We start from the raw sequence: 26,953 nt of genomic DNA on the forward strand, positions 1-26,953 counted from the left end.
TTTATTGCTGATTTTATTGACACATTCAGTAACTTGTTGTCTAGTTATGTGAGGATGCCTTTGTCTTTTTCTAAAAATGATCAATTAGTTGATGGTCTTGAAAAACCAAGGCTACTTTAAACCGTGAAAGAATATGACGACGTGCAATACTTGTTTTTATCATACTGAACCATTGTATTGTATTGTAATAAATAAGCCACCAACATTTTAGATACCAGTGAAAGTTCACCATTCTTGTATATTCCACAGCAAAAACTACAAGCCTAATAATGTACATTTAAAACATACAAGGGGAAAGTCAGCAATACAGTAAGAAGAGAGCTAAGAATTAATCGTACAATCATTTTGTAATAAATATGTAGACTTAAAATTTAAGCTTTGTCCCCGTTGTAGTTTAATTCACAGGACCGAACACCAGTTATTTTGCCAAGAGATTTCCTTTTATTATTTTATATGTCAGCATAGGAGAGAAAGACTATTTTCTGGGAGATGGTCTTCGTTCCAGCTTTCTCTGGATCCCTGGTCTAAAGTGTTGGGTTTTTATATGCTAGAAAACTACTTTACCAGATAAAAAAGTTATGTCCATTAAAATGGAGTATATACATAAGTCAACATACACATGGAATATAACAAACCATTAAGTACACTTTAACATGGAACGTGTAACAAACCGTTAAGTCTACATTAGAATGGAATGTATAACTAAACGCTGAGTACACATATGCATTAAAACTTAGACTACACTCATACATTGGTCTCACAGTCCAACAGTTCTCTTCCTATACTCAGTATTCAATACAATTCCTATACTCAGTATTTTAATCATACAATGATTAAAAATGATTATGAATACTAATAAAAAGTAATAAAACAGATACATAATCTAAACTGATTATGAATATTAATAAAAGTTAATATTGAATACAAAAAATTTAGTCTACAAAATAATAAATAAATCATTATAAATCATGAAACGATACACTGATTCATTAAGCTAGGGCTCTTTGCGAAGCAGTGTTTTGAAATCGGCCATCACTGTCGTTATTTTGTTTTGTTTTTTGTTTTTATGCGCACAAAAACTATTTTCATCGCTTCATAAAATGATTGTAGAGCTGCTGTAGTGAGATGGGCTTTGTAACGACGTCTTCAGTGCCTTTATGGGTCTTGAGAGAGGAAATGCACGGCCATAAACACTCGCTCTGCTGCAGATCCAGTCGTCCGTGAACACTTCTGTCGCGCCGCGCTCCACTTTATTCCTATGGGTGACGCCAAGCGTCTTCAACGCTTCAGCAAAGCATTCTGGGAAGGCAGCGCTGCATTTGAACCGATTTGAACGCAGAAATGACGGGAAGCTTCACAACATCGCGTCAGTCGCGTCTCAAAGTGGATTTCCACGCCACTGCTGTCACAGGACTTCACCAAATCATACCAAAGAAGTGTGTTTTTGACGGAGCGGTCCTAGCGATAAAGGTTCGGTCCTGCTTTGGAAGCAGCCGGTGAGTAAAACTGCTTCAGATGTCTGTGCTGTCGGCTATCGTCGCGTGAGTAAACATCAGTAAACGACACGATCGCGTGCTTCGTCATTCAAATGTGCTAACGGACTCCATTGCTGTTCTCTGTATAACGTTACACTAGTCTGACGTGCAAAACCGTTTTGCTTGCTACTGCTTTAAGGTTTAGTCGCATACAATAGTCCATAAACCGAATCATGTCCTCATAAACTGCGAGTAAACACACACAAATGTTGACAGGCCACTAAATACAGTCCATACCACAGAGACGGACGTCCTGCTGCTGCTGTTTCTCCTGTTCAGTTTATTTCAGCCTCCGGATCTGATTCTGGATCATTATCTGTATTAGCTGAGATCGATAGCGATGGGTTTCTCCACGCTTGAGGACGTCACCGCTTTGTTCGCGACCGTCATTCTTTAGCTCCGCCCACACGATACGCCTCCAGCCGCTCGTTTTTTTTCCGGAAAGACTCGGTACAGCCCATATTTTTTTTATAAATATAATAAAACTAAAGGCTTTTCGGAGATATGAAGGATGCAATACTACTCTATAGGTACTCAAGATTGACATGAGATTGACTGAAACTGAGTGTTTCACCCCCCCTTTAATGGAGAACTATGTGAATAGTTCTGCCTTTCTTCGTGACCCCCTTTTTTCTTAATCGTCTGTTTGGCAATTAACGTAAATATTCTAATAATATTTAACATTAATATATGGTCACAGTCTGATGTCAGGATGGCATTGGACACTCCTCTGGCTCCACCACTGATGTTTACATGACAACCATACGCTGATTTAAATGCTAAAAGTAAATTTAGCATTTAAACTCACTTCTAACAGCTGACTTTACTAATCAACCATTGGCTCCTTCATTTAGTAGGCGGGGCTTATTCGCCAATTTTGGTTGTTGCACTTTCTCCCATTCATCTGAGTAAACCGTCTTCCTATAAAGTCTTTGTTTTTACTCAGCTTTAGTTTGTGCCATGTTTATTGCTCACTTACTCAGTTCACCAGTTGTGTGTCGAATATCTTGTGCTTTTGTGAAGTGTTATTTCTATGGCTTTCTAAGTGTCATGACTATGAAGAGTCCTCCAAATAAATCACAATGGTTAGGAAACTGCTTTTGTACTGAGCACCTGCACCTGTCTTCAGTCAGCGCACTCATGAAGAGCACACACTGCTCTCTCCATCGCTGTTTGATGGACTACTAACCTGAACGCTCACCTGTAGTGCTTCTCCGATACCTGCTCCTCGAGTCTCCATTTCTCCAGCGATCCCTCCTCCTCACCTCATTGTATCTTTCTACAGAAGTGTGTGCTCTTCACGGCCATCTGTCATGAATGCACAAGCTCCAACACCACCTGTAACACAGTTAGAGGCTTTGGTTAACCATTCTAATATCATTTCTATCTGATTAATAAAGTGTCCTGTCCAGTATCGACAACGCTGCAAATAAACCTCTGTTATTCTGACCATATTGCTGTTTATAAAATGGTATTTCCTGACAGTAAAAGGCAGCGAGCCATAAAGTTCACAAGGATTTGGAACAGAGTTTAAATCCTTTTGGTGCCCTTTGTAATTTTTAACTTTAATACTTTTTTAAGTACATTTTGTACTTCATTGGAATGACATGAAACCTGGTTTTGGCACTTGCTACGTGTACACACACACACACACACACACACACACGCACGCACGCACGCACGCACGCACGCACGCACGCACGCACGCACGCACGCACGCACACTTGCATTTCAGATCGTTAAAATAGGGCCTAAATGTCTTTTTTGATGATCATGATGATGATGATGGGAAATGGGAGGAGCGAGTTCAACAAAAACTTGAATCGGTTTGCATCAAAACCCCTACACAATTGCCACCAATGACAATCTAGCCGCTTTTTTGTCTGGCCCAATCAGACATCAGTGGGCGGAGTTAGTGTAAATAGCGTCTGCTATCTAGGTGGGCTGTTTGCACTTACTGTAATAGACACTAAGTGCTAAAAATTGTCTGAAACTGTCTGTGGTCTCCCACAGTTTTAAAATCACTCAAGATTTAAAAATCGTCTAGCGCGTCCGAGGCGGACGCATGATGCGCTTTCTCCCCCCTTGTCACATTAACTACATCAACATGTTCTACAAAAGTGATATTTTGTGATCTAACACAATGACATTCCTAGATTTTCAGCGTGGCTGTATCTACAGCGTGCCAGCTAAACACAGAGACATGTATGAAGGAACTGGGACAAATTGACTGTTGTGAAGAGATAAGATTGGGCATGTTTTGCGTGCGCTGCGCCCGCCGTATGCGTTTGTTATCAGCGCTGTGCAGATCGCTCACCGCTACTTGTACCTCACCCTGAGACAACAATCATCCCAGAAAGAGCAATGCTGGAACAGACTTCTGTATTCCAGAGAGGCTTTATTATCTTTAAGTCAACATGGTGAAACATGAAATTTCCTTATCAAACTGTTGAATGTATGAAACATCGGCAATGTCCTGTGGACACAATTTGATAAATAAAAGAAGAAATCTGAAATATTCATCACCACCACACATGTATGAAACACTTTAACTCTCTCTACTTAAGTGCAGGGACTTACTACAGGGCATTGGGAATGTTTCAGGAAAAAGAACATGAAACAATATAATGAAGTAACCTTTGTTGAGTGGCATCCCGTGCTCGCTGTTATTAATAGATAAAAGGGAAACTGTGTATGTGCCAGTTATGTTGAAGAGGAAACCATCAAAAGACATGCTTTTCAGCGTTTATTAATAAAAGATTAGATCAGGCCTCCTCATAATGGACTAGAAAGCCTAACCTAAGCCTAAGCCTATTATTACCATTTTTGGTCTCATGCTATATTGTGTCTTTAAATAAAATCCACTAACATTTAAATGAATCATGTAAGTACATAGTACCTTATAATTATTAGTTATTATTATCATTTATGTAAGTACATAGTTAAAGTGTGGCCTCATTTTTACTAGACAGAAAAATAGCTTTGGTAACAGTTTCATTGGTTAACATTAGCTAACTATATTAGTTATTATAAAGTAACAATGAACAATGTGTGTACAGCATTTAAAGCCAAAGTTGTATCTGTTATAGTTAGTGCATTGTGAGCTAAAATAAACACATTTTGATTTCCTAACATTAACAATAAATGCTGTCAGAATAATTTTGTACTTCTCATCTATGTATATGCTGTGTTTCGGGGGGATATAAAGTATTGTTTTACCTAATGGACACACTAATCCTATTTTCTATTTAGTGTGGATAGTATGTGATTTGAGACACAGGGACACAGTATTAAGAGAAAACTCATAACTAAGAACTTTTACTGCCATTTAGGAGAACTCTTAGTGGTAAGATCAAATGTTTTAAATGTTTTGTGAATACAGCCCCTGGTGTGCAGCGAAACATTGTTGAGCTTCACAAAATATAAATGACTGTAATAAAGAAGCTAAAGGATTGAAAATCCCTATTTTAAAGGAAGTGTATGTAAGATTGTGGCCAAAACTGGCACTGCCATCACTTTCTAATGACTGTAGAGCGGTGTCCCCCTGACTCGAGGTTGCCAGATTGGCTGCAGGATCAGCAGAATGTTTGTAGATCTCCAGCTGTGGGAACTAGAGCAGATCTGGCGACCCGAAACACTACTGACTTCGTGATTGGTTGATAGGTGGAGGGCGGAGCTTCAGGCCAAAACACAACATCAGCTCAGGGCTGAAACAACAACTTTTAAATGACAATATCCTGGCCGGACTACTGTCGTCAGTGATATTAAAATCTGTAATTAACATGTCTTAATGTCTAGTGACATATCAGGACTATTTTATGATTAATTAAAATGCATTTCTTACATACAGTTCCTTTAATAATCAATCCCCAATAATTAAGAAGCTCCAATCAACTAAAGATGTTACATTTTGTGATTGGAAGAGGATGTTTTGTTTACCCAGAGACAAACACAGATGAACAAAAACACAATTCTTGAGTTTCTCAGCTGTTTTAGCCGTCCTGTGATTTTAAGCCGATGAAAAATGTTACTGCAAATATGCTTAACTAATGTTTAAATGCTGGATGTATATTTAGACTTCCAGTTCTGCATATCTTTGCTCTTCTACACAGGCTAGGATATCTCTTCAAGTGGCAATGAAGCTCTTTTGTTGAATTAAGGATCAGATGCTGTGCCCGTCAGTGCTATTTGACACTCTTGCAAACTGACACTGGACCAGGAAGTTCAAGCTGAATTTATCCTCGATTTCATCCAGCTCTTGATTTGCTTAAAAGGGTCTTCATAAAGTAAGTCAGCCTTAGTTATACAAAGCCATCTGTTCTGTGTATTCAGCCTGTCCGTACATCAGAGGCTATGACAGTCGCTGGGAATAATTAGACTGGAGAGAGCCACAGCGCTCCATCGCTTGTTCCGTTCTGACTTTTCCTATAGCAGGTGCAAATGACTTTCAGGCAACAGATGGTCATGCAGAAAACTGTCGATTATGAAGGCATCTCGCATATATTATTAGCTCACACCCAGTTTCCACATTTTGATTATTGTGCATTATATTGCATTTATAGCACTATGAAACCATACATTTAACACTCAAATAACACTTTAGCAAATACAACACATATTAGTGTACACGTCTGTTTTGTTACAATATTCTCTGTATGAAATGCTACATTTTCCTACTACAAACTTCTTGTCGACACCATTTCATGGGTAAAATAATTTTTCTTGCTGAATTTCTTGGCTTCAGAACTTTATAACATTTTTATTATTAAAATGTGCTTTTTACTTGACAGTCTCTGACTCTGAACAGCTCATAAAAAATTGATTTCATATTTGAATAATTGGGTTGCCTGAAAAGCATAAAATGTCTTGAAGAAAGATTTCATATTCAGCTCTCTGTCATATATATATATATATGTGTGTGTGTGTGTGTGTGTGTGTGTGTGTGTGTGTGTGTGTGTGTGTGTGTGTGTGTGTGTGTGTATTGTGTCACTGAGAAGTGTTTTAAGTGGTGTTTGTTAAGGAAAGTGTCACTACTATAGCTCATTCTTATGGTGTATGACTTGAATATGAGCATAATAGACTTTTTCCCTTGACTTATTTCAGTAAAATAGTTCAATATCATCTTAATGTCACCTTTGCATATACCCTGTAACTTTTCTCTTTCAGCAGCCAATGGGCATGAGGTTCCAGTGCAGTTTAATTGCTGGAAAATGGCTTCACAGCGGGCTCCAACCCTGCTGCTTTTGCTTCTGTTCCTGCGCTGCGTGGGTCAGCATACATAAGGACGGCATCGATAAATCTTCCCTCATTGCCCACCTCAACAGCACTGGGGTGGATGAACACGTCCAGGCAAGAGGCCAAAGAGTGGCAGCCATACCGCTGACAGACAACACCACCCTCCACGCCGGCTTCATGCCCGAGCGCTAATTGAAAAATATATACAGAAGATTAATAGACATAAAATTGCTGAAGGCAAAAGAAGCATTGTCCAGACTGGCATGCTGACAATATATTTTAAAAGCAATGAATTTGAGATATAAGTTTTGCTTAAAAAAATCAGAACGACTTTAATTTACAGCCGGAGATTCGTACTTACCCTGTAACTACACGGATAATTACCCCTTAAATAAAAAAAAATATTTGGAGTATAAATCATTTGTTAGTTTTCCTGATAGTTACCCCTTTATTCCTGCAATATTACATATTATTCCCATATACCTACAGATACTTACTTTATAGTTACACTATAATTACAGAAAGTTATGCTGTAAATTCTCTTTAATTATGCAGTACTTTCCGGGCTGTAATCTAAAGCGTTACCAAAATTTCTCTTGAAGGCAAAAAATAGTCCTTTATGTGCCATTAATGTCTCCAAACAAAAATGTAAATATAATAGGCATGTTTGATTTGAGAGATGCTGATGACGACAGTTGTTTCACGATTGGCCAATAATCACGTGTTGTCGCATGCCTGTCCTGTCGTGTGTGCCCATGTGGGTTGTTGTGCTGAGCATGTGCTCATGTATTGTCTGATCCCTCCCCCTTGTTATCTGATTAGTGTTTGATTTCTCCCTCCTGTTCCCTCTTGATTTCTTCAACCCAGGCTCATTGGAAATACGTGACTCTGCATACATTTTTGCAACACCCGAATTATGTACCTCCAGGTACGTTTACCTTCACTTTTTGGGTGAAATGTCCACCGGAGGCGCTAAGTGGTACTATTTTTCTCCATTCCCAGACTGATCTCATGAAATGGCGTATATATGACACGCTAATTCGTATGCCATTTTGGTGTGTTATCAAGACGCATAATCGCTTTTAGCGTGTTTATCAACGCCGTTACATTCTATCCCCCTACACTGCCCCTACCCCTAAACCTACCCATCACACACACGCGCACACACACACAGCCCTTAAACCTACCCATCACACACACACGCACACACACTAAACCCTTCCCATCACAAGAAACATTCTGCATTTTTACATTTTCAAAAATACATTTTAGTATGTTTATAAATCCATTTACCTTGTGGACACACACACATATTTTGAATGTGTAACTCAATCCCTTCCCTAAACCTACCCATTTGTGTATTATAAAAAACAGGATAACAGGCAGATACGACTGCAATCATAATTTATTCAGAAAGTACAAATACTCCAAGTGTTCTGAGGCCAAACGATTGATTTGTGTGAAGAAAATCCCCAAAAGCGAGCAGAAGGTCGAGTCCATCCGCCGAATATTAATACATTTCAAATATTGCCGCCGGAAGAAACGTCAGGTCAGCTTTGACAGCATTGGCTGTCGTGTGTCTCGTGACCAATTGCGTCATTACGTCAGCTTTGATTGTAAAATGCCATTGGCTCTCGTGTGTCTCGTGCCCGATCACGTCATTCTAATCTTGCCGTGTGTATCATTTGAATCAGAAATATGAATGAACGAGTGCGTGTGTGTGTGTTCTGTTCGCAAAGGAGCGCGATCATCATTTCAACGAGTAAAACATTAAGATCAACTCTGTTCTTCACATGAAGATATCATACAACTTCAGAAGACTTGGAATGCAACATGAGTTAATACTTTTATAAAGTTTTTGGTCAGTTTTTGCAATAAATACATGTGACTTTACATTTATTTGCCTGTTACGTGTTTAATATTGTTGAGAGTTGGTAGGTTTAGGGTAGGTGTGGAGTTAGATACTCCAAAATATAAAAATATATTTTAGGCTATAAATATTCATTCTGTGAGATCAGGTTGGCGCGTGTATGTTTACGCGAAGTCATGATGTCATGTTGCGCATCTGGAATGGAGAAAAAATATTACCACTTAGCGCCTCCGGTGGACGTTTCACCCCAAAAGTGCAGGTAAACGTTCCTGTAGGTACATAATTAGGGTGTTGCAAAAATGTAGGCAGAGTCACGTATTTCCAGTGAGCCTGGGTTGGATTTCTTCCCTTTATAAGCTCCTTGTGTTTGTCAGTCTGTGTCGGATCCTTGTAATGTCTATGCCTCCCGTCTTCGTTGAGATTCCTGTTATGTTTAAGTTATGTTCTGTTATTTCTAGTTTAGGTGTTTTGCCTCCTTGTAGTTTGTGTTTTGTATTTATGTTTCTTTTTATAATAAATAAATCGTTCATTCCTGCATTTGAGTCCTCACACCATTTTCCTTTGCATGTGACGTGACGTGTGTTTCGTGTTTGTGATTGAATATTTATTTATTCCGGCTAATGCTTACAAACTTCTGTTTTATAATGTTAAACAACTCTTTTTATGTAATCTTAATGATATATTGTGACGGGTATCAAAGTAAAACTAATATACAGGCCTATGTTGAACTTTATTTTTATGGCGCAGCACATAAAGTATTTAATGAGCGGTTTCTGTTGCTGCATGATAACGTCTGAAATGTCTGTGTATTTGACACATATTGGATCTGATCCACTTCATCTGTGATAAATTACACAATCTTTTTTTTTTTTTGCCATTTGGGGGGGGGGGGGGGATTCAACATGACGGCTCTGTCTCCAAATACCAAACTCCCAAATCCAGCCGAAGGTGCTGAAGACGAGCCCACTCACAGCCCTATCATAAGAGTGACACTATAGGGGTTTTTTTTGCTAGTTTTAGCCCAACGCAGTTATTATGTTCATGTCCATATTCAGTCCATATTTAGCACAGGGGTATACATATGCATGAATACATTTTTAATGTCTTAAACTTAACAGGCACAACCCTTTTCAATCATTTGTCTGGCACTCCAACCTTTTTTTTCTGTCGTTAAATTAGCGAAAGTGGATTCAGACATGCCCTGAGTGCACCTGTGACATTCCCTTCAAACCCTGTGTTTAGATCGCTCAAATGGGGCCTGGATGATTGTTCCTACAGGTTTGTGAAAACTCTTTTATTGGTTGAACAAACAGATAGTGCCGCCCCAAACTCACGCTATTGGTTGAACCATTGTTGCTATGTTGGAATGTTTTGATAACACCACAGAGATCTCTGGAGGAACCAACCTGCAAATTGGCTAGCAGTAATTTAATTATGATGTGGAAAAAGAATATTAAAACATCAAACATCTTTCACTTTTAACATTACTATTGTTCTTTCTATACTCTTTCTTAGTGGATATGATTCACGATGACTGGATGAGTATAGTATGCAATTCCTCACTATATTTACAGGCTGTGTGTGTGTGTGTGTGTGTGTGTGTGTGTGTGTGTGTGTGTGTGTGTGTATATTTGTGCTGATGTCTGGCATGAGAGCTGCTGAACAGATCGTGAGTAGCAGGAGAGAATGAGTTGGCGGACGACGGAGTTGGCGATACACCAATAATGCCTCTTCATACTTATGCAATTCAATCCTGGATGTTTCACAACCCTGACAGGCAGCAGTTGTCATTCGCATTTTTAAGAGACTTGCAAGCCATTTTTTTAGTGTTTCCTAAGGCAATTCCCACTATTAATGTTGCACATATTTGAAGTTAGGGATTTGAGTTAACCCATAACCTAAGTAATACTTAAATGTGTAATTCAGTTTGTGCTGCATGGCGGTTACTGTCAGTGTCCTTACACAAATATATGGGGAATTTGGTGAAAGAGAAGATATTGACTGTGGCAAGCAGCGAGGCGAGGGACCGTGAGAGCGGGCCGGTGGCGAGTGATAATGAGTGCCAGCTGCGCGACACACCGGTCTCGTCTCACGGCGGAGTGACGGGAGTATAAAAGGAGGAGCGAAGACGGCGGAAGAAGAGAGAGGACCAGGCCTGGATTTATGTTATGTTTTGATTATGTTTTGTTGTGTGTGTGTGTGTGTGTGTGTGTGTGTGTGTGTGTGTGTGTGTGTGTGTGTGTGTGTGTGCGACCTGGTAATCCCTACGTTATGGGGACAAAATGTCCCCACAAAGATGGCAATATCCGAAATCCTTGTCCTTGTGGGGACATTTTTAGGTCCCCATGAGGAAAACATCTTATAAATCACACATAGGGAGTTTTTTTGAGAAAGTAAAAATGCAGAATGTTTCCTGTGATGGGTAGGTTTAGGGGCTGTGTGTGTGTGTGTGATGGGTAGGTTTAGGGGCAGGGGCAGTGTAGGGGGATAGGATGTACAGTTTGTACAGTATGAAATCCATTACGCCTATGGAAAGTCCCCATAAAACATGGAAACACGACATGTGCGCGCTTGTGTGTGTGTGTGGGCAGTCATCCGTGAGGGGCTGCCCGCGTTATTTTGGTTTTGTTTATTTTTATTTGATTAAAAGTCTTTGAATGTTCGCCGGTTCCCGCCTCTTTCCTTCCCTTCAACGAACCCCGTTACATTGACCTATTGTTTTCCATTTCAGTTGTCATAGGAGAAAACTATATCCATGGATACTCAAGGAGCTTAAAAACCTATAATGTTAATTTCAGAAGTAGTAGCATACTCTTTTTGTGATGATAGGTGTGCAGTGGCTAGCATCGGTAAGGAAAAATGGGCAGTTCTGCTTCTCAGAGCATACTTCCTCACGCTGACACTGTCACCACTTCAGTGTGGACATATAGTGGATCTATGTAAAACATTTCCTAAGGTCTGCGAGGAGTATGAAGACGGCCTGTGGTGTCCTGCTGTCTGTCCTCCTCGCTAGAGCAACCATTGGCCAATGATGCTAATGGTTAGAGCGTGGTCCTCCCCAAGCATTTTGAGTATGGGTTGCTCTTAATAATGACCTTTCATGGTGATGTGCCTGAAGGGACATCCCAGGCCTGAGTATTTGGTGCAAGCTTTCTATGATATCTATGATACTTTGCATATCTTCACACATACACTGTAAAAAAATTAACATACACTGGTTGCCTTAAAATTTTTAGTTGATTGAATTAAAAAAAAAATGGAGTTGATATATAGAAGGAAATTGGTTTTATAAATAGAAACTCTAAATATTATTGTATCTTAAGCACATAAAAATGTGATAAATCATAAAAATATTAAATTTGGGATGTTTCACTGCGTCTTCACAAATAAAAAAAAACACAATTACCCAATATGCTTACAAAATTTTGTAAAAATATTTGAATAAAGGTAGTCAGTTTTCAAAAATGTTAATTGTATTAACTCAAAATTTGAAGGCAATCAGGTAACTTACTTTTAAAATATTTTTTACAGTGTATCTTCACTCCCTCCTGTTCCAAGCGGGACTCGAACCCGGGTCTGCTGTCATGAGTGTCGGACGCTCTAACAAAGAGGCTAAAGGCTGAAACCACTAGTGTCAGTCGCTAGAGCGTCTGTTGAGGTCAGAGGAGTGAGGTTTACTAGCACAGCAGCTATACTAGCTGGCCTTCTTTACAACAGCATTGTAAGGCAGGTACTTGTTCGGCATGGCAAAGTGAGTATTAACATTCCCATAGCATTAAATTTATAATGCAGCGCTGAGTTCCCTCGATAGGGAACGTCTCGGTTACCATGTGTCCCGTTGCCATGCTTCAGGCATGCCTTCACATCTCCTTCAGACAATAAGCTGATGATGTCCTTTTATACTCACCGTCTCCTTGTGATGTCATAGGGCTCTGCCAATCAACTGCCATGTTTTAACACATGCTTCAGACACCGGTCATGCGGCGTTTCCATAGCATCAACATTACGATGCAGTGCCTCGTTCCGTCTGAGGGAACCAGGGTAATCATAACTTAGATGCTGTGTCATTATGGAGTATGGACTGTTGATTGATGTGGAAAAAAAAAACACATTTTAGCACAATTTGCCACATACAACCTTATATATAAATATTTTGCAAAGCACTGTACTACTAATTGTGTAATTTGTATTACAATGTGTGTTACAATGTTTATTATATATATATATATATATATATATATATATATATATATATATATATATATATATATATATATATATATATATATATATATATATATATATATATATATATATATATACAGTCTTGTTCAAAATAATAGCAGTACAATGTGACTAACCAGAATAATCAAGGTTTTTAGTATATTTTTTATTGCTACGTGGCAAACAAGTTACCAGTAGGTTCAGTAGATTGTCAGAAAACAAATGAGACCCAGCATTCATGATATGCACGCTCTTAAGGCTGTGCAATTGGGCAATTAGTTGAAAGGAGTGTGTTCAAAAAAATAGCAGTGTCTACCTTTGACTGTACAAACTCAAAACTATTTTGTACAAACATTTTTTTTTTCTGGGATTTAGCAATCCTGTGAATCACTAAACTAATATTTAGTTGTATGACCACAGTTTTTTAAAACTGCTTGACATCTGTGTGGCATGGAGTCAACCAACTTGTGGCACCTCTCAGCTGTTATTCCACTCCATGATTCTTTAACAACATTCCACAATTCATTCACATTTCTTGGTTTTGCTTCAGAAACAGCATTTTTGATATCACCCCACAAGTTGTCAATTGGATTAAGGTCTGGAGATTGGGCTGGCCACTCCATAACATTAATTTTGTTGGTTTGGAACCAAGACTTTGCCCGTTTACTAGTGTGTTTTGGGTCACTGTCTTGTTGAAACAACCGTTTCAAGGGCATGTCCTCTTCAGCATAGGGCAACATGACCTCTTCAAGTATTGTAACATATGCAAACTGATCCATGATCCCTGGTATGCGATAAATAGGCCCAACACCATAGTAGGAGAAACATGCCCATATCATGATGCTTGCACCTCCATGCTTCACTGTCTTCACTGTGTACTGTGGCTTGAATTCAGTTTGAGGCTATTCAATTCAGAGTTTGGGGGTCGTCTCACAAACTGCCTGTGGCCCTTGGACCCAAAAAGAACAATTTTACTCTCATCAGTCCACAAAATGTTCCTCCATTTCTCTTTAGGCCAGTTGATGTGTTCTTTGGCAAATTGTAACCTCTTCTGCACATGCCTTTTTTTTAACAGAGGGACTTTGCGGGGGATTCTTGAAAATAGATTAGCTTCACACAGACGTCTTCTAACTGTCACAGTACTTACAGGTAACTCCAGACTGTCTTTGATCATCCTGGAGGTGATCATTGGCTGAGCCTTTGCCATTCTGGTTATTCTTCTATCCATTTTGATGGTTGTCTTCCGTTTTCTTCCACGTCTCTCTGGTTTTGCTCTCCATTTTAAGGCATTGGAGATCATTTTAGCTGAACAGCCTATCATTTTTTGCACCTCTTTATAGGTTTTCCCCTCTCTAATCAACTTTTTAATCAAAGTACGCTGTTCTTCTGAACAATGTCTTGAACGACCCATTTTCCTCAGCTTTCAAATGCATGTTCAACAAGTGTTGGCTTCATCCTTAAATAGGGGCCACCTGATTCACACCTGTTTCTTCACAAAATTGATGACCTCAGTGATTGAATGCAACACTGCTATTTTTTTGAACACACCCCTTTCAACTAATTCAACTAATTGCCCAATTGCACAGCCTTAAGAGCGTGCATATCATGAATGCTGGGTCTCATTTTTTTTCTGAGAATCTACTGAACCTACTGGTAACTTGATTGCCACGTAGCAATAAAAAAATATACAAAAAACCTTGATTATATATATATATATATATATATATATATATATATATATATATATATATATATATATATATATATATATATATATATATATATATATATATATTTATATATATATATATATATATATAAAATTATTATTATTTTACTCCAAATTAAAAAGCCGAAAATCTGGACACATTAGGGGTACTTAACTCTTTCCCCACCAAACACTGAATTTTCCATTATTTGGGAAAAAGTCCTTCCCCGCCATTGACAGAAAGTTCTGTGTTTCTGTGTTTCCACTGTTACGCAGAAAGAGGGAAAGAGTACAGAATCTCCTGATCAAAACACATGTGAAGAAGTTGCAGAAACAAGTGATATATCATATGTAAACATATGCAAATGTAAAATAACAATGATCACCAACATTAAACCGCATCAAAACTGCCTAATGATCCTGAATGAAATGTCGATGCAGGACGAGTGATAGTACGGTGAAGCTTTGGGGTGTTGATGGCCTTGATCTACTCCATCTGTGTTTTCATCATCGTTCTGAATCCCATCCAGGCAGAGTCTTTGGCAAAAACATGTTTTTCTCAGTTTTTTTGCTCAAAATTTAGCTTTTTTATGTTCAGATATTCATGCAACTAAATGAAACTTTTGTGAAAATTAACAAAAATGCTGGCATTGGCTGGCAACTTTTAGGAAAAATGCTGGCGGGGAAAGAGTTAACTGTCATGAAGCTAATGCGGAGAAGAAGAAAAAAACCCTTGATGATTCTGAAATGGTTTTACTGTTTACCTACCTTAATACACATATTTGTCAAGTGTAACATGGACATTTTCAGTTTACACACACACACACACACACACGCGCATGCACGCACGCACGCACACACACACACATGTTTTATGTGAAATTTCCATTGATATGATATTTTTATACTGTATTACTGTATTACTATCTATATGGGGACATTTGGTTCTAACAATATTGGGTTCACCAGAACCACACACACATTTTCATACTCACAAACAACAAATAAAGATGACCTAATGATACCCGGAGACACATGCACATAAATGATTTTGCCCTCCAGCTGGTCAATACAGTTAATAATCCAGCATGAAATTATAATTTGTTCACGGTATAAAAAAAAGAAAGCTTGCCATCACTTTTAAACATTCGTGGCATCAAAATGTGAAGCTTTAAAGATAAATACTTGCTCGCAGCAGGCGAGGGTTTACAGTATTTCATAGCTGTCAAAATGAATTTTGTGCCCTCACATCAGGAGACATATTATTGCAAACTCTCAAATGCTTTCTAGAACGTGAGCACAGTTTTCTTTATGTCTGATATTTCTTTGGGGTGACAGCTTCATCTCTCATGTAAACTGAGGTTCTGATTTGGGATTGTGTGGTAATGAAATGTTATTATGGCTGAAATGAAATGCGCTGTAATCACGTTGTAGCTTGCTTGTACTAAGAGCTAGTTAACGCTTGGCAGAGTACTTTAAGATTCATTATGCAATTATGTTCACCATTCACCATTCTGTTTGTGGGATGCAGTAGTCGAGCAAAAGAAAGGGCATTTCATAGCCCAGCAGCTCAAATAAAACCGAGTATGCTGCCTCCTGCATCAGGAAGTAGGCTGAAGTGGGAATTTGGCAGGTTGCATTTCTATACACATCCAACATATCCATATTGCCAAAAACCAAATGTCTTCAATTTAACGTGTCTTCATCACTTTTACTCACCTGGTATTACTCCAAACTTTTAATCTTTCCACCCTTTTTACCCCCTCAGGCCATAATGCTCAAGACGCTGGAGAAACTCATCAGCATTTGGATTATGAGTTTATAATCCACTCAGGTTACATACTAATCAACTTCCTCCACATGCAATAGAAACTACGGAAGGAAATCATTGTCTTTGATTTTGAATGTAAAAAATTATATATACATTTTAAATACAAGAAGTCCATTCAATAAAATTAAAGGGGTTATAAGCCTCTTTTAATATTAATTTTCACCCCTCTGAGATATACTTTGAATATTTTTGGGCTGTCTTGAAATTATGAATTATTCAATTATTCAAATGATCAAATGAACTTAAAGTCCCCCTATTATGCTATTTTAAAGGCTCCTGATTTTGTTCTGGAGTCTCCTACATCAGGAAAACATATACATAATATGGGGTATATTTCCCCATAATATACATTAAACATCAACACATTTTTCAATGATTCTCAAACTCGATGGATGAATCGGTCTCTCTAAATCAACAGTTCCCATGAGCTACTCTGTTCTGATTGGCCAGATGACCCAGTCTGCTGTGATTGGTCTACTGCATACAGTGCCTGTTTCAGGAGCCATAACAGAATTACCATAATTTCAGAATTACCATAAATGGAAGCTTTAGCTTAAGTTCTGCCGGGAAAACTTAATTGTTACGTCACTTCAACTTCTATCTATCCAATCACATTCTAATACTTGGGTATAAAAGATCGGTACTTACTCATGTTTGTGTTCGCAGATGCTGACGCCCCAATTCACCGCCATCCTCCCCACCACCTCCAAGTCAAATCCTTCCCTACTCCACCCCACCACCACCAGGATGGTCCCTTCCATACCTCACGGGGGGGTCGGCTGCACCTCTGCCTTCGTCTTCAGGCAGGATATCCAGAGTCCAGACCCTCTGATTGCGAGCTACGGACGGGGCTATGCCAAAGTACTTTATTGCTTGCTGCTGGGTTGTTAATAAATTGATAATTGTCACAGTATTTATTCTCCCGAGTCTTTCTGGCAGAACTGAACTTCAAGGCTTCCTAAAGTGATGAACTCTGAGCTTTGAGAAGCAGTCATTAGTAAAATGACGTTTGAGGGCGGGTCAAGTTGTTTGCGGGGCGGACGAAATTGGTCGGCATTATATTATGTGTTATCTAGTAACGTAACGCAGTGGGATTAGAAATACACACGACTCATTAAGGCGGATCAGAGTCGATTCTTTCTTTTGGGAGACAGTAACTTCATTTATCATGCACTTTCGACTTCACAACTTTGCAGAACGTTTACATTCACAAACAGTGATATTACGAGCCCGATCTCACGAAAACGCGTATAAATGCAATCTCATGGAATGTATACGACAAAATGAGTTTTGGCGTGCATATGGTACTCGGTTTTCCGCGTGCATATGATACACACTTTATGGCGTATTATACATATGAACCCCCCACCCCACCACCCTTAACCTACCCAAGAGCGTGTCATATACACGCCATAAAGTGCGTATCATATGCACGCAAAAAACTGCATAGCATTTGCAAGCCAAAACTCATTTTGGCGTATCCATTCCACGAGATCTAACACTTGTACTATTTATACGCATGACCATGAGATCGTGTTGGATATTACATACTGCATAAAAGGGAATATTTGAAAAACCATAACAATTTATTTAATTAGTTTATTTGTCAGAGAAAATGTACAAAATACATTAATCTTACAAAAATAGGTTTTGTACCAGAATTAGCTAATGCTAGTTTCCATCTGCAGTCCCCAGGCAGGTGCACACAATATTAAAACATTACATTATCACACAATATTAAAACATTACATTATCACACAATATTAAAACATTACATTACAATGACTTTCAGTAGCACTAACAAATACATACTGTATTTAGGATATTAGGAAATATTAGGAAAACACTAATCAAAAAACCATCACAACCTAAAATATATACTACATAGTCAAAAACATTTTACACTTACAAATGTGCTGATGCTGACACAGCTGGTTATGGAGGATGTGTTTCTTTAAGTTTCGAGAGAAATTATTCTGATCTACAGACAGCTTTAGACTGTCTGGAAGTTGATTCCATTGTTTACTGGTTTTAAATGAAAAGCTGTCTGTGTAAAAGCAGAGGGTCTTTTCGGGATAGCACAGTTTCTGTTAGCAGTGGAGCGAGATGTTTGGGTCGTCAGTTCAGAAAAAAGCTTTATACATTTTTTCATTGAGGGTATTATTAACAATTTTGAAAACAGTTCTTAAATTTGTATATCAAATTAAGGAGTCAAAACTAAAAATATTGCAAGGATGATGGCGAGGAGCTTTTCTGTCAAGTACCTTTAAGGCCTGATTATACTGTAGAGCGATCTGAGTGTAGTCTCGTTGGCTTGAGACCAACAGGACGAACAGTACGTGATGTGTGGAGAGATCATGGCATTAAAATACATAAAAGATGCTTCAATTGTCAAATTATTCCTAATATGTCTAAACATATTGAGGTTAATAGGTTATAATAATATATGTTATAATATGTATATAATATGTTATAATTGCAAAAAGATTATATATGTTTTTTTAAAACTTAGAGTTTGGTCCAAATGGACACCTAGATATTTTATCTCTGTCACAATGTTAATTTTTTGTCCATTAAAAAAAAAATCTTTATTTTTCTTTAAGACATCTTTATATTTTTCACCCCAGACCCCAGTTTTGCAGGACTTCAGGGAGGACAATGCCTTTTTTACCCTCTTACACATTGCATCCGACTTGAAAGATATGATTGTATCCAATGCAATGTCCCCATAGAGAGATTATACTTAGACAGGAGGACACGGTGGTTTACCATGTCAAAGGCTTTTCACATGTCCAGAAACACGGCACCCACACTGTCAGAAAAAAGGGAACATTTATGTCACTGGGGCAGTACCCTAAGGTACAACACTTAAAAGGTATTAATATGCACCTTTAAGGTTCTACTATGCACCTTTAAGGTACTAATTTGCACCCTTAAAGTACTGATATGTACCTTTTATGGTACTAATAGCATTTAGGGGTGAGTAAGGTACAAACATGGGCCTTTTCACTTTTGTACCTTAGGGTACCGCCCCAGTGACAGAACTGTCCCTTTTTTCTGAGAGTGCACCCATGTCATTTAAAGGTGCACTATGTAGTATTTTTGCAGTAAAATATCCAAAAAGCACTAGGCCAGTGTTATATATTTTGTTCAGTTGAGTACTTACAATATCCCAAATGTTTCCAACTATTTGTAAATTGTGAGAAAATTGCTATTTTACTTAAGGACCGGGACGTTTCAGCATAGTGTTTGAGCGAGTCACCTGTCAATCGCGTCATATCTGCGCTACCCTCGGTTTTATTCTGCAGAAGCGCATTTCTCTTATGTCACATCAGCGCCGAGCGAACGCACAGAGTAACGTCATAACATAATTTTAAACACACTTAAATGTATCTAATATGATAAACAGAGCTGCTGGCTTTACCTTATAGTCATGACCGGAAAAAGCGGAAATGCGCGTCCCGGCGACTGTGTCCCTTCCCGTCATAATAAAAGTCCCAGTACTCGCGAGCCGTGTGGTTGTATAACAATCACTCCAGCGGCCGTGATCAGCTCCACAACACTCGGTCCTGCTCTGTTTTACACTACAGTAACGTTAATAACTGCATCCATGAACATTATTTCTGCCCGAGTCCCATTTTCCACTGGCTGTGAGGTGATGACCACATTTCCCAAGATGCTGCGCTCACACTTGGCGTCATCAAACTACGCCTTTGTTTTGAATAGGCGCCCTCCAGTGGACGGAAAGTTGCATAGTGCACCTTTAAAAAAAAAAAAAAAAAAATATATATATATATATATATATATATATATATATATATATATATATATATATATATATACATATATATATATAATTTGAATAGAAAAACAGCCACTATCAGTCTAAGAAATCAATTTAATTTGTCAATCTGTTTTATGTAGATACATTACTGAATGTGCTTTTTGATCTTGTAAGTCATTGTCTTTACACGTGCAAACTGGTGACTTTGACTGCTATCATGTCTTGCTGATCTTCAGCATCTCACACCTTTTTTAAGATGCATGTCGAGATAAAACATCTTTTAACAGTTCATTAATCTGTTCTTTTGCGTGTTGCCCAGTTGGTTTTATGTCCTGTATGAATGGCTCTCAGCAAGTGTTATTTTGCAAGTGAGACCTTTTCTATTTGCATTAAATGAGCCGTCGTTTGCTTCTTTGCCTTCAAAACTTATATGTGTAAATGACCTCTTCATGTGTGAATTAATTCAGCCCTTTGCTGCTCAGTCAATTAGGGCAGGAGAAGGATGCAAATGCTAAAGACAGATTTGGAAGGTTATACAGTAAACCCTTTAAAATATGTTTATAATATATAAACATGTTATTTTGATGGTCCTACTTTAGACGTTCTGTTAACTATAAGTAACGTTGCATCTACATGTCAACTAACCTTCATTAGCGTATTAGTTGTGTATTAGACTGTTAGGGGTAAGGGTGTTTTTTTTAATTTGGAGCTTAAGGTACTTGCAAAGTTACTTAATAGTGGACCATCTGTTGGAGAATCAGCACAAAATTTTAGCAGATATTCAGCAGATTTAATCAATTTAATCATACTCCAATGAGAGTCATTTAGTAAAATAGTTAATAGAATGTATAACGGTGACCATCAAAATAAAGTGTTAGCTCGTTTTCAATTACTGAAGTAAATGTGACTGAGTTTTATCGTCTACCATGAGGAAAAAAGGTACATATAATCACTTAGATTTCTGCCACATGTTCATTTAGAGTCACTCAGACTATTGTTTCATGAAGTGAATGAATTGATTTAGATCTTTTATAAATACATGCTTGTTTTTGTTTTTTGTTTTTTCATTTAAACTCACGTAAGGCTATCTTTCCAATCGGACACTGCATATACATTACAAACAAAGCAGCTTTAAAACAACGTCTGAAACACAGCTTTGAACAGGGAAATGCACAGTCTTTTGAACAGACCTATTATAAATGGAGGAAGAGAACGAGACTTGTCCAACAGTGATGAAAGACCAGTGGTTTTCATTCCAGCAGACTCTATCAAACCCACCCATATGTGAAACTAAAATCACATTCTACCCGCTTGTCTGAAACCTCACAAGTCCTCCAGATAGTGTATCATGTGAGATGTGTGCCACTTCACATTAGGGAAGCAATGTTATCCCTGTGCTTTCAGTGCACCAATGACACTACAAAAGAGCTTATAGGATTCGGTTTCATTACATTGCCAGCATTAATACCATATTTTTATGCAAAAGAGTTGTGGAATAATAAACCTAAACGTGATCCACTTCAGAGTTGAGAGTGTTGTCAGCTTCCAGGTTCAGCTTATGTAACCATCCCAAGCCAAATAAACACGTCTCTGGCTACAATACCATTCGCTCATCATTACTGATTCAGAAATAACTCAGCCATTGGAAAGGAATAAGTCGATTACGTCTGTGAACTTAAGTGCCTCAAAAATACATTGAGGTTTGTGGTAAGATTGTGTTTGCTAAATAATGATCCATTTTCTGTAGTTTTAATGGGGATATGAAGCGATATACAGCAAACATTGGCTGCCTGTAAACTAACTTATCAACCAGCTCTTTAATACAATTGGATATATAAGTATATACAACTTTATTTGCATACATACACTCACATAAAGCAGTATATACACACTATGGCAAATCTCAACTGCTTGACTGCTTGTATTGTTCCACAATTTAAACTACATTATCGCACAGCTCTAATCTGCCGAACTATCTGTGACTATAAGGTCCTGCTTAGCCTCAAGTTCTTTTGTCGCCATTGTCTCTGCCAAGCTCCAAATCACGTTCATTGCCATTGGCTCTTCCCAGCTCCAAGTTTCCTTTCGTTGTGGATAGTCCCGCCCAGCCTCCCACTCCATCTCCCTCCTCCTCTGCATATGCCATACAATTCCTCACTTCAGCCCCTCGGCACCCACGTCTGTGAATCTGCCTTGGGCTTCCAAGTCACCACCTTGGTCTGAGGATCCCCTAGCTTCACATCAAGCCTCTGAGCCCTGGACTCCACCTCGGCCCACCAACCCATCAGCTCCACCTTTGTCTAAGGATCCCCTAGCTTTTCATCAAGCCTCTGAGCCCTGGACTCCACCCCGACCCATCAGCTCCACCTTTGTCTGAAGATCCCCTAACTTCTTATCAAGCCTCTGAGCCCTGGACTCCACCTCGGCCCGCCGACCCATCAGCTCCACCTTGGTATGAGGATCCCCTAGCTTCACATCAAGCCTCTGAGCCCTGGACTCCACCTCGGCCCGCCGACCCATCAGCTCCACCTTGGTATGAGGATCCCCTAGCTTCACATCAAGCATCTGAGCCCTGGACTCCACCTCGCCCCTCAGACCCATCAGCTCCACCTTGGTCTGAAGATCTCCTGGCTTCACTTCAAGCCTCTGAGCCCTGGACTCTACCTCGGCCATCCGACCTATCAGCTCCATCTTGGTCTGAGGACTTCCTAGTTTCACATCAAGCCTCTGAGCCCTGAACTCCTCCTCGGCCTTCCGACCCATCAGCTCCACCTAGGCTCTATGCTCTCTTTGGCACCACCATGGTCTGTCATCTCTCAGACTCCACAAGGCTCCCTCGTCTCCCTCTGGCAATACAATACCTTGATCAGTCATCCCTGGTTGCGCCACAGACTTCCAGTCTTATGGCTAAGCCTCATTGCTCCACCGCTTCAGTTTCGAAGGATTCTTCCTTATTTCTGGCTACACCATTCTGCTCACTCCAACTGGCTCCAACCCTGTCTGCCAAGCCCCCATCTCCACCTCGGCCCTCCAGTCCATCAGTGTCAACCTGGATCTTTGTCTCCTCAGCTCCACCTGGGTCACCTCCTCTCCTGGCTCCACCTCATTTGGACAGGTTTTTGGCTCCACCCTGGCTCCTGCCTCCATTGATTCCGCCATTGGCCTTCGTCTGGATGGCTCTTCTCTAGATTATCCTCTGGTTCCTCTCTGGCTACCCCACTACCCCATGGACTGTTCTGGTCATTGGAGAGTCTGGAATCCACTCCTGGAAGGGGGGAAGACACACAAACACACGCACACACACCGGTCTCTGCCTCACTCTTCACCACACTCTCACTCACAATTTTCACCTGTTCTCACTCGGCAATCAAGCAAACCTGAATCCTGTCACAGTTTTATCAATGCCCTATAAAGGTTTCAAGTCCTCAGTATTCAGTCCACTCATTGTTTGCTCGCCATAATGGCTACAGGCTCTACATCCTATAAACACCATCCTGAAAGACTACTTACCTGTTCCTGTCCGTCATCACCTTCCAATCCATTCCTGATGTCTCCTTATGTATTCATGTGAGTGTTACTACTATCCAAGGACTCTATTGTATCCTGCTCTGCCATTAACATTAATAACATGTCCAGTTTGACAGGGAACCATTGTCTTATCCTGTATACTCACCTGTGTCTTCAATAAACCTGCTTTCGATTCTTTCCATCATCCATTGTGTAAGAATGAATTTCACCTGAGAACAAACTCAAGGGGTTAAAGCTGCAATAAAGACAATAAAACTTCACTCTCTAAATACAAGACAAAACAAGACTGCCCCTGGCCCAATCCTATTTCCTCACCCCTGCCGAGATATGACCCTCTCGCCCTCTGGGTCACACAAACATGCAAATCTCACAGATACTGCCACAAGCTGTTTCTGTATGGTCAATATAAATATTTTGGTGTGATTGGTAAACAGGTTCATCCTCACATCAGGAGAACAGGGTACATTCCAGCACTAGTAAGACAGGTCATAAAAGAAGGACAACTGGGTTTGTTCCTCTGGTGTGGGGAGATGCTCATAAAGATATTTTGATAAACATTTGCAGTCAGGCCTCAAGGATACGTGGGACCATTTGGGTCTGAGAAAAGAACCAAGATCTGCATAAATATTTGGGTGCTAAATGTTTATTGTTCTTTGATCTGGTGGAGTATTTAAGGGGAAGGAGCAAACCGCTCAGGGAAGCATCTGTATCCAGAACTTCCCACACTGTTCCCGTGTGTCTCTATAGCCAGGTAAATGATGACTCTTTGAAACTGTGTTTATACTATTTTATACTTGAGTAATATTGTATGCTGATCAGTTGTGTATAATTGTCTTTTAATTTGACTATATTTTGATGTTTTTGCCTGGCTAAATAAACATTAACTTTGATTAATCTTGTATTATTCCGCAGGCGTTGTGTCAGGATAGATCAAACTGTAGGACTCAATGTATGGAGCATGGCGCACAGCATTAGGGATAATCTGATTTCTGACTATCAATGTATTAGCAAGTTGCAGTTCCTGTGATGATTATTCCCATTACGCTTTAAGATGAGTAAGCAGGCGCAACCACTTAAAGGTAAAATATTCACTCTGCAATCCTCTGACTAATATCAGAACTGGCCCGTCTGTGTTTGAGAATGTAATTCGCGAAACATATCTCTAAGAGATTTTGGGTCCCTTGATGAACGTAGATAGTGAGAAGTAGAGATACTCAGGGAGATCAAAGATCTAAATTAAATCACAACTAATCATAAGATCAGCCGTAATTTATAAACGTAACAAACTCAAGGAAACTACATACAATTAGAGTCAGATTAAATTCAAACATGGAGTCAGATTTAAAATTGGATCTTCACACTTTAATAAATTACAGTGTCCTTTATAGAAGCGTCTGGAAAGAAGAAAACACGCATTATACCTTCAACCAGCTGTTGGATTCCTACGTTGGGCCAAACAAGTGGAGTTTACAATTGTCTGAGTGTACATTACATTAAACTCTCAGAAAAAAAGGTACAGCGCTGTCACTGGGGCGGTACCCTAAGGTACAAAAGTGAAAAGGTACACCTTTGTACCTTACTCACCCCTAAATGGTACATATCAGTACTTTAAGAGTGCAAACTAGTACCTTAAAGGTACATAGTAGAACCTTAAAGGTACATGTTAGTACCTTTTCGGTTTTGTACCTTAGTGTATCGCCCCAGTGACAGAAATGTACCTTTTTTTCTGACAGTGTATTATGTGACCTACCAGCTTTGGCTGTGTTGCTTCACTGTCCTTCACAAAATCTGTGGCCTCATGGTATAGTAAAGTGTCCATCATATGCGCATTTCAGAATCTCGCCAGAAGTAGTAGGTCATCCGGATACGTCTTGCTTACTCTTTTAATGAGTAGGTTACTGTGACTTTGGACATGCTTATTTTGTCACATACTGTTTTTCTCCTACTATGTAGTACGGAATAATGTGATTTAAGACACAGCCGTTGTCTGAGCTCAGTAGTGCATTATGTCTGTTCACACAGGAAGCTAGATTGAATGCAAGAGAATGAAACAATAAAGGCACAGATGGAATAAATTGGCATCCTATGTGCTCTTAATGCAAACATATAAGTGAACCGCCCTTAAAGAGAGCCCTGAAACAAACCGAGTATTAACACCTCGAGTGTGAGACATATTCATGCTGCAGGTAGAAAAGCAAATCATGTGGGAATGCACGTGATCATTGTATTTAATTTGTTTTGTAGAGACTATCAAATATATTTACAGACTGCAAAAAATGGGTCTGTTAGATATGGGTAAATTCATAGTCAGAGAACATGCATATAGTTATTGTGTGCTAATTAAAAGCCTACAGTGAGATTTGATTTCATGAACATAATATATTTATCAAATGGTCTGTCATATTTCCTCAGTGAAGATAAGGCAGATAGTATGAGTGTCTGCGTGTGTTGAGTCTGTATGCTTTAATTAATAGCCTCAGGGGTTGAGAGCTGAGATCATTCCAGATCTCCAGAGGAGAGTGCAGTTAATTAGAAAATGTGAATATGTATCAGTGGTTTTACAAAAAAATCAATGCTGACAAGCCCAGTATGTTGTTTGCATATTCATATTTGTTAGGTCTATTTTTCTATTTTCTTGTTTTCCTTTGCTTTTCTTCCCACTTTTCGTTTGTTGCCATACCCTGCGTCCCGATTCGCATACTATCCACACTAAATAGTATTCGAAAATGGAATTAGTGTGTCCCAAATCGCAGTGTGCTGAAAAGAGTTTTCAAGGGTACACGAATGGTTTACTATTCCCGATCAGAATTCAAAGTGCGGATCGACGCACACTCTAACGGCTGATATTACCCACAACCCATTGCGAATTGGACGGGGATTCGATTAGAACTACAAACGCAGATAAAAAGTGTTTAAAAACTACAAACATGATGGATATGTGAGTCCGACGGATAAGAAGAGAGGTTTAGATAAAGGTTTGAGTGATTAGTATTAAACTGGACAAAAATATATTTATTCAGAGCGGTCCACATTATATTTCATCTGCAGCAGCATTGTGAACTTTTGAAATGACACGTTTGGCCATTTACTTTTAAATGCATCATTATATTTAAACTGAGAACACATGAGGAGAGTCTGCATTAAAGACACACACATGGCAGATAAACGAGCGGCTACATTTCTCTCCGTTACAGTAGGAGATTAAACTGAATGTGGAGGATCTGAACCGTGTGATGAT

This window comes from Pseudorasbora parva, chromosome 11, assembly GCF_024679245.1.
Source record: "Pseudorasbora parva isolate DD20220531a chromosome 11, ASM2467924v1, whole genome shotgun sequence".
Classification (NCBI taxonomy): Eukaryota; Metazoa; Chordata; class Actinopteri; order Cypriniformes; family Gobionidae; genus Pseudorasbora; species Pseudorasbora parva.